General features: G+C 38.0%; 1 long non-coding RNA gene across 1 annotated transcript in view; it reads right to left on the bottom strand.

The window, feature by feature from the left end:
• Positions 1–9,082: 9,082 nt before the first annotated feature.
• Positions 9,083–9,197, bottom strand: part of LOC118761675 — an 18,794-nt gene continuing 18,679 nt past the window's right edge. The window contains exon 3 of the long non-coding RNA XR_004997555.1: positions 9,083–9,197. This exon is cut by the window's right edge and continues 36 nt beyond it. This is a non-coding gene — a long non-coding RNA (uncharacterized LOC118761675).

Genomic DNA, 9,197 nt, shown 5'->3' with positions numbered 1-9,197 from the left:
GTTGATTCGGATCAACCGGAACCCTCGTCGTCGTAACCGACGGAGTGATTCCTTCCTTCCTTTGTCACAGAAGAACAACTCCGCTTTTACGACGAATGTGTTCACGCTACACTCCATTCATTAATGCAAAGGGTTCTGAGACATCCGGTGTTTCGACATCGTTTTGTCTCGTTAGTCAGAAACTTCTCCGAACAATGACATTAGGAAGAGCCGAGGGTCTTGTTTATAATTTCAGCAAATAAACTTATTTTCTGATCCGTGCTGATATCTGCCAAACGGTGTTTCAGAATTCCTAATAATTTAAAAGTACTAATAACTCTAGTGTGTTATAAAGATATATGTGTTATAATGCTGATCTTTTATAAGCACATATTTATGCGTTATAAACACACAAGAGAGCTGTTTCCCTGAGACTAATACAACAGCTAATAGCATATTTGCGTTTCAATCTGCCGAAATGTATTAGGAAAAATATGAAAGTCATTGTAACATGACCAAATTCATAAATAAGTACTAGTATGCAAATAAATCTATAATCAGGATAGAGGAATTGCAGGTTTCGAGAGCAGTCATCCATAAATGTTCTTTTCGCTGATGCTAGACGAAATGTTCCGATTTGCTGAGCAGTCTATTCAATCCCAAACAACTATATCAGGTCTGTTGTAGCTTGTTTGCCAACCACATGGTTCCAGGTTCAGTCCCACTGCGTGGCACCTTGGGCAAATGTCTTCTACTGTAGCCCCGGGCCGACTAAGGCTTTGTGGGTGGATTCGGTGGACGGAGGCCCGTCGTATATATGTATTTATATGTGTGCGTGTATGTTTGTGTGTCTGTGTTTGTCCCCCTAGCATTGCTTGACAACCGATGCTGGTGTGTTTATGTCCCCGTCACTTAGTGGTTCGGCAAAAGAGACTGGGCTTACAAAGAATAAGCCCCGGGGTCGAGTTGCTCGATTAAAGGCGGTGCTCCAGCATGGCTGCAGTCAAATGACTGAAACAAGTAAAAGAGTAAAAGAGAGTAATATTCCTTCTGTTGATAAGTATGTATGTTCGCTTCTATTTTTAATTATTTAAAGCCATCCTTTAAGGAAAGAGCCGGTTGCTGACAAAGATACGAAGCTCCATCATATCACATTCTAAACTTGAGAAAATTCTTTCATGTTTTACTATGCCATTTACAGACTATTTCTAATGAGGGAGAGCGATTTGATTGGTTGATTTCGTTTACCTGAAAATCCCAGCTTATCTAAGTTATCATTTAGGCATCTACTCACTATACCAGATGCACCAGTCATTATAGACATAAATGTGAATTTCTAATCTATGAATTTATAATTATGTGAATTTATAAGTTGGAGATTTCGAAGCAGTTGTCCGTATTTATCCATCCATTTTCTATTTAATTTCCGAAGAGATATTCATATCAGCTGGGGAAATGACCTCTGCCCCAACGGATAAAAAATTTTCACCGGCAAATGATTTGAAAATTCTTAGCCACTTTTTCTTTCTCTCTTTCTTTTATTTTTTACTTGTTTCGGTCATTAGAATGCGGCCACGTATGTATGTATGTATGTATATGTATGTATGTATGTATGTAAATGCTTAACTATCAGTTTGGATAAGACTGCATTTTCAGAAAAAGAAATCAACCAACTGATTCGAACATTATAAATATAATCTGTAAGCGGAACGGTAAAAATGTGCAAGACTTTTCTTAGGTTTAAAGCGTGACATTGTTTTCGTTATCTACATTCCAATGGAGCTTTGTAACTTTGTTCGAAACCAGCTCATTCTTCAGAAGAAGAGTTTAAATGATTAAAAACTGAAGACACACCCCATCACACACACACACACAAACACAATGGTCTTCTACGCATTTTTCGTTAGCAATATTCACTCACAAGGTATTGGTCTGCCTGCGGTTATAGTAGAAAAGACTTGTCCTAGGTGCCACCGCGCAGTGGGACTGAACCTGAGACCACGTGGTTGCAAAACAACTTTCTTAACCACATACCCACGCTTGCACCTGAATATTGATGTTCAATACACGAAGTTTCATCCTGAGGAATACAAGAGAAGCCAAGTTAGTAGAGTTTAGATAAACAGCATCCGAAAGCTGGAACTTTCACCAATGGTAAAATTAGATAATTTTGTTTTTTTGAATATTTAATTGTACTTAATTGAATATCCATGCTTAAGGCTAGTCATAAATTACTTGTTATTGCCAGTGGCACGGAGAAATATAACATTAACTAAGTTTTAAATCAATGTTTAGAATTTCCGTAGAGTTTATTCACTTTCCTAGTTAATCCGTTTTTCTGTTACAGGAAGAAAATTATTGATTCTGTTGCAAAGTTTCGAACGAATCAAAACTCAAACTGAGAATGTATCGACCTTCATGAAAAAACAACAAAAACAAAATCTGTCAAAACCCCAAAAAAATCAGACGTGGCTGTGTGGTAAAAAGTTTGTTTCTCATCCACATGGTTTCAGGTTCAGTTCCACTGCGTGGCACCCTGGGTAGGTGTTTTCTACTATAGCGTCAGGCCGACCAAAGCATTGTGAGTGGATTTGGTAGACAGAAACTGAGAGAAGCCCGCCGTATATATATGTGTGTGTGTGTGTGTGTGTGTGTTATGTATGTATGTATATGTAAATTTATATATGTGTGTGAGTGTGTATGTGTGTATGTATGCATGTGTGTGTGTCTGTGCGTATGTCTTGTGTCTGTGTTCGTCCCCCACTACCGTTTGTTGGGGTTGCTGTGTTTATTCCCTGTAACTTACCGGTTTACCTAAAAGACCGATAGAATAAGTACCAGGTTCTCAAAAAATGAACTGAGATTGATTCCCTTGACTAAAAATTCTTCAAGGCGGTGCCCCAACATGGCCGCAGTCTAATGACTGAAACAAGTAAAAGAGATTTTTATTAAGATTTTTTTTTAACATCAAATGGCCATGACGATCTAGAAGAGTAAAATAGGAATGAAAGAGGAATCCATACGTAACAAAAATGGTTGGAACCGCTGCTTTAAACAGCAGACATTAGAGAAAGCATACAGCAGTAACGAAGAACGAATTCCTTGAAAATGCTGAGTTTACATATGCTGGTGTTTCACCTTGAGGGCTACATGTGGAAATAGTGACATTTTAAAAGATATTGAAAAATGTCTTATCGTTCAGACTGTTGGACACAGGAAATGTATTTAGATAAAAAAATTTAGCTAATTATTAAAATAGAAAACTAAACTGTTGTACGTGTGTATGTGTGTGTGTGTGTGTGTGTGTGTGTGTGTGTGTGTAGCAAGGTAGCATGTGTGTTCCACATTGGACTTGAACGATGTGAAGAAATCTTCAAGTGTCTCGTTAATGCAGTTCGTGTAAGAGTGAATGGTGACAAGGCAAAACACAAATTGAGTTTCAGAAGTAAGATTTTTTAAGCACAGAAAACAATGAAAGGCCATTACAGATGCCACGCAAAGTCAATGACACAACCGATAAAAAGCTATCGAAAATTTCACTGGAAAATGGAAAGAGCCAAAAATAAAAAAGGAACAAAACGCCTAGTTTTTACAACTTCCTATAAAATTGTACCAAAAGTTAGCCCATGCACAGCAAGAAAGAAATACCATTATCTAAGGATACTTTCTACACTTTCATAAGTCGAGTACTGATATCGCATACCATATTGGAAACCAAATGAGAAAGACTGTATATTATAGGCGAAGGAGTGGCTGTGTGGTAAGTAGCTTGCTTACCAACCACATGGTTCTGGGTTCAGTCCCACTGCGTGGTACTTTAGGCAAATTGTCTTCTACTATAGCCTCGGGCCGACCAAAGCCTTGTGAGTAGATTTGGTAGACGGAAACTGAAAGAAGCCCGTCATACGTGTGTGTGTGTGTGTGTGTGTGTGTGTGTGCGTGTGTGTGAGTGTGTGTGTGTGTGTGTGTGTGTTGTGTGTCTGTGTTTGTCCCCCCCAACATCGTTTGACAACCGATGCAGGTGTGTTTACGTACCCGTAACTTAGCGGTTCGGCAAAACTGACCGATAGAATAAGTACTAGGCTTCCAAAGAATAAGTCCTGGGTCGATTTGCTCGACTAAAGGCAGTGCTCCAGCATGGCCGCAGTCAAACGACTGAAACGAGTAAAAAAATACAAAAACAAAGAAACAATCTAAGTTATCGATTATGTTTGTTGAGTCTACCATATTTCTGTTAACAGTTCGGGTTGTCCGCTAAGAGCAGTAGTTGCGGAATATTCCATTCCGTATTGTCCAGGATTATTTCGTTTAGGTATCTCCTACTGAAGAAGACTAAAGTGCCAGAAACTGATACTGGGCGAAACTGTGCAGATAAGGAGTTTTCACATCTTTTACCATAAAAGAGAATTCGTATCTTGATGGTAAATTGCAGCGATTTTTGTCTCGAAACTGAAATATACCACAGACATATTTGAACTAACCTAAAGTTTGTTCACCTCTCGACACTGCTTACAGTTACTACTGTGTGTGTGTGTGTGTGGTGTGTGTGTGTGTGTGTGTGTGGTGCGCGCGTGCGTACTGTGTGTGTGTGCGTGCGTGTGTGTGTGCGTGTGTGCGTGTGTGTGTGTGTGTGTGCGTGTGTGTGTGTGTGCGTGTGTGTGTGTGTGCTTGTGTGGTGAGGTAGAAAATTTCAAGCTCTTCACTGTCAGCCCATAAATACACCGCAATCAGGATATATAGGACAGTCAGTGTTTGTAATGATGCATCATTTCATTTATACATTACTAAGATAGCAACGATGTGGAGAAGACTGGTAAGAAATATTATGAGGTCGTTCAGAACGAGGAAACAAATTATCGTTTGTCCTCAGCCTCTTGAGTTATTACTCACAGAGAAGACGAAACTACGATGTAGAATTTTCTGTTTGTCTCTCGACATTTGATCACTCATGTTTAACAAAACTGGCTTTTGAAAGTAATACGACCACAGTCATTGCATATGAGGTCAGTTTGGGATCTGATTTGCACACATAAATACCATAAGTTTTTCAATGTTCATAAGGTTAAAGCTGGTTTTCCAGTCTAGACAGCATCGCTTTCAACATCCAACGTTATTAAGAAGGAAAAGCATCTACCTACGCCGCCACTATCCCAAGCACTCACCTGTAACTTCTGAAATCATTACGTTTAACCACTGAGGATATTCTGTTTTTCTTATTTAGTGGCTTACAAGGTGAGCCTCATTCTACTTTATGGCACCCTGAATAAATACACAGGTCTCACAAATAGCATTTTCAAGAGAGGTTTTAATCAGCATACATACTATTTCGGGTCCACTGACAATGTATGTCCCTCCCGGTCCTGCTTTAACTGAAAACTTTAAAACCAAAGAAATTACATGCCCGACATAACTTTGAACATACTATCCGAGACACTTCCTAATTAGACCAGGATGCATAATGAGCGAAACTACTGTGTTTTGTCGGTGAAAATTTTTTATCTGTTGGGGCAGATAATATGAATATGAATATGAAGAGATTGCACATATTGCAATATCCCGTGGTATTTCTTAACAAGCAGACTGAACTTTCCTTTCATAATGCAATCATCAATGAAGCTCTCTACTGACTAATTTTAGACCATTAGGTTTAGTATTTTTAACTGTAATTTCTAATGAAAACAACGAAGACTGATCTTACCTATTGTCAACGTTGTCCTCCCTTCAGCAATCACACAGCAATACACACACAGCATTCATTAAATATAAAGCACTTGAGTAAACGTTAAAATGCTAGTCCCATCACGTAGCCAGAACTAACAGAAACGAACTTTACACATCGCCTAATGACAATCAACCATCTTTAGAACTCTCAGCCACTTCATCGCATAAAATCACATCTGGATGATCACACATGTCTGTGAAACATTTAGTAAGGCAGATATAAACCATAAACTACCAATACAAAATATTTAAACTCCACTAAATATGCATTTATACATTTATCTGTATACACACTTTCACATACATTACATACGTAGGATCGCGGTTTCGATTCCCAGACCGGGCATTGTGAGTGTTTATTGAGCGAAAACACCTAAAGCTCCACGAGGCTCCGACAGGGAGTGGTGGCGATCTCTGCTGTACTCTTTCGCCACAACTTTCTCTCACTCTTTCTTCTGTTGGCCTGCTCGCTTAACCAGCGGGGTGGCGTCATTTGAAGGCTAAAACAATGTGAAGCGCATTGTGACCAGTGATGTGTCGCAACATCTGATAGCCTGGTCGGTCTCGGTGATCATGGTGTATGCATACACACACACACGTATAATATATAAAACTTCTTATCAATAGTAACACGTTGTGCACCCTAAGTACTTTTATATGTGTGGGGGCATCTCTGTGTAGATACATACATGTATATGAGTGTGTGTGTCTGTTTACATGTGGATATATAAATATATATACATATGTACATACACATACATATATATGTACATATATATGTATATGCGTATATACAGATATATATATATATATATATATATATATATTATTATATATACATATATATATATATATATATATAATATATATATACCGGAGTAAACACATAAATGTGAAACAAGGTGGGAAAAGATACTCAAATACCAGTGGTAGAGTAATAAGTATGCTTTTTTTAAGAGCGAGAAATTCAACAAAATCAGTTACTCTGAGTTTCTCGTTGCCGTTCATCAGACAGTTTTTGCTAAATAATGGAACCGATATATCAATTCCTATCGTTCATCAGACAGTTTTTGCTAGAATGGAACCGATAATCAATCCTATATATAGGAATTGATATATCGTTCCATTCTAGCAAAAACTGTCTGATGAACGGCAACGAGAACTCAGAGTAACAGATTTTGTTGAATTTTCTGTGCTGCTTAAAATAAAGTATATATATATATAATATATATATATATATATATATATATATATATATAGGTATAAAAATTATATATAAAAAAACAAGAACGTGAAATACACAAAGAGACGAACACATAACGGATGGGTCATTCGAAGCCTTTAATCTTCAGTCAGAAACCGGATCATCGTAGCAAATTTCGGCTGATTAATCCTGATATTGCTCCGAACCGGCCAGCCCCAATAAAAACTAAGCTGCGAGCATATTATATATATATTATATCATATATATTATATATTATATATATATATATACATATATATATATATATATATATAATATATATATACCGGAGTAAACACATAAATGTGAAACAAGGTGGAAAAAGAGTACTCAAATACCAGTGGTAGAGTAATATGCTTTATTTTAAGCAGCAGAAAATTCAACAAAATCAGTTACTCTGAGTTTCTCGTTGCCGTTCATCAGACAGTTTTTGCTAGAATGGAACCGATATATCAATTCCTATCGTTCATCAGACAGTTTGCTAGAATGGAACCGATATATCAATCCTATATATAGGAATTGATATAGGTTCCATTCTAGCAAAAACTGTCTGATGAACGGCAACGAGAAACTCAGAGTAACAGATTTTGTTGAATTTTCTGCTGCTTAAAATAAAGTATATTATATATATTATTATATATATATATATATATATATATATAGGTATAAAAATTATATATAAAAAAACAAGAACGTGAAATACACAAGAGACGAACACAATAAACGGATGGGTCATTCGAAGCCTTTAATCTTCAGTCAGAAACCGGATCATCGTAGCAAATTTCGGCTGATTAATCCTGATATTGCTCCGACACGGCCAGCCCCAATAAAAACTAAGCTGCGAGCATATATATATATATATATATATATAAGATATATATAATATATATTATATATACATACACACACATGTGTGGGTGTATGTGTGTGGCACAGAGAGAGAGATTGAGAGAAAGCAACGAATGAGACAGAGATAAAGAAGAAAAAGGAGAAAGAAAGGAAGTAAGAATGTATGTGTGAATACTTTGAGTATGTTTACGTGCGCGGTGGTGAGTGAACACATGTTTACGCCTACATATATAAAGGTCATTTCGATGAGACCGATGTTAAATCGGTAAAACCTGGCATCCTGCGTTTAATAGAAACTTTCGACAAACAAATGGGTAATTAATATCGATAATTGATGAGAAATTGGCAGTCAACAAATTTTACTGATATTAAAGCCAATTTTTTTTTATTTACTTTTTTTTTATTCAGCCCTTTTCCAATTGGTATTTACGACGGTAAATTAAAGCTGTAACCCTCTCACGACGACATTAATACAGTCCTGCAGTGATGATGACTCTAAGCTAATTTAGGGATTTCTGTTTTGAGATCCAACCAATATCACAATTCGAAATCCGAAATCCGAATCCCGGTGATTTGAAAGCGAGCTTCTCAGCCACACAGCCAAGCCTGCGCCAATGTATGCGCCGAGAAGAGCGAATTAGTTGCTTGCTTACCAACCACATGGTTTCGGGTTCATTCCCACTGCGTGGCACCTTAGGCAAGTGTCTTCTACTATAGCCTCGGGCCGACCAAAGCCTTGTGAGTGGATTTGGTAGACGGAAACTGAAAGAAGCCCGTCGTATATATATATATATATATATATATTATATATATATTGTTATGTGTGTGTGGGTGTGTGTGTGTGTGTGTCTGTGTGTCTGTGTGTCTGTGTGTGTGTCTGTGTCTGTGTGTCTGTGTGTGTGCGTGCGTGTGTTGTGTGTGTGTGTGCATGTTTGTGTGTCTGTGTTTGTCCCCCAACATCGCTTGACAACCGATGTTGGTGTGTTTACGTCCCCGTAACTTAGTAGTTCGACAAGAGAAACCGATAGAATAAGTACTAGGCTTAAAAAGAATAAGTCGTGGGGCCGATTTGCTCGACTGAAGGCGGTGCTCCAGCATGGCCGCAGTCAAATAACTGAAACAAGTAAAAGAGTAAAGAGTAAGAGAGTACATAGGAAGGCGAGTGGCTTAGAGGTTAGGGTACTGGTTCCTGATCGTAAGGTCGTGAGTTCGGTTCCTGGTGGCGCGTTGAGCAAGACACTTTATTCCAGGTTCTTCCCTCTGGCTCAGCTGACAAAACTGTGTTGTGTCTGTATTTCGAAGGATCAGCCTTGTCACTTTCTGTATCACGCTGAAATTTTTCAGAGAACTACATTAAGGGAGCGGGTGTCTGTGGAGGTCTCAGCCACTTGCACGTTAATTCCAC

The sequence above is a fragment of the Octopus sinensis genome, unplaced genomic scaffold, assembly GCF_006345805.1.
Source record: "Octopus sinensis unplaced genomic scaffold, ASM634580v1 Contig16344, whole genome shotgun sequence".
In the NCBI taxonomy this organism is placed as follows: Eukaryota; Metazoa; Mollusca; class Cephalopoda; order Octopoda; family Octopodidae; genus Octopus; species Octopus sinensis.
This window is presented reverse-complemented; position numbering and strand designations above follow the sequence as displayed.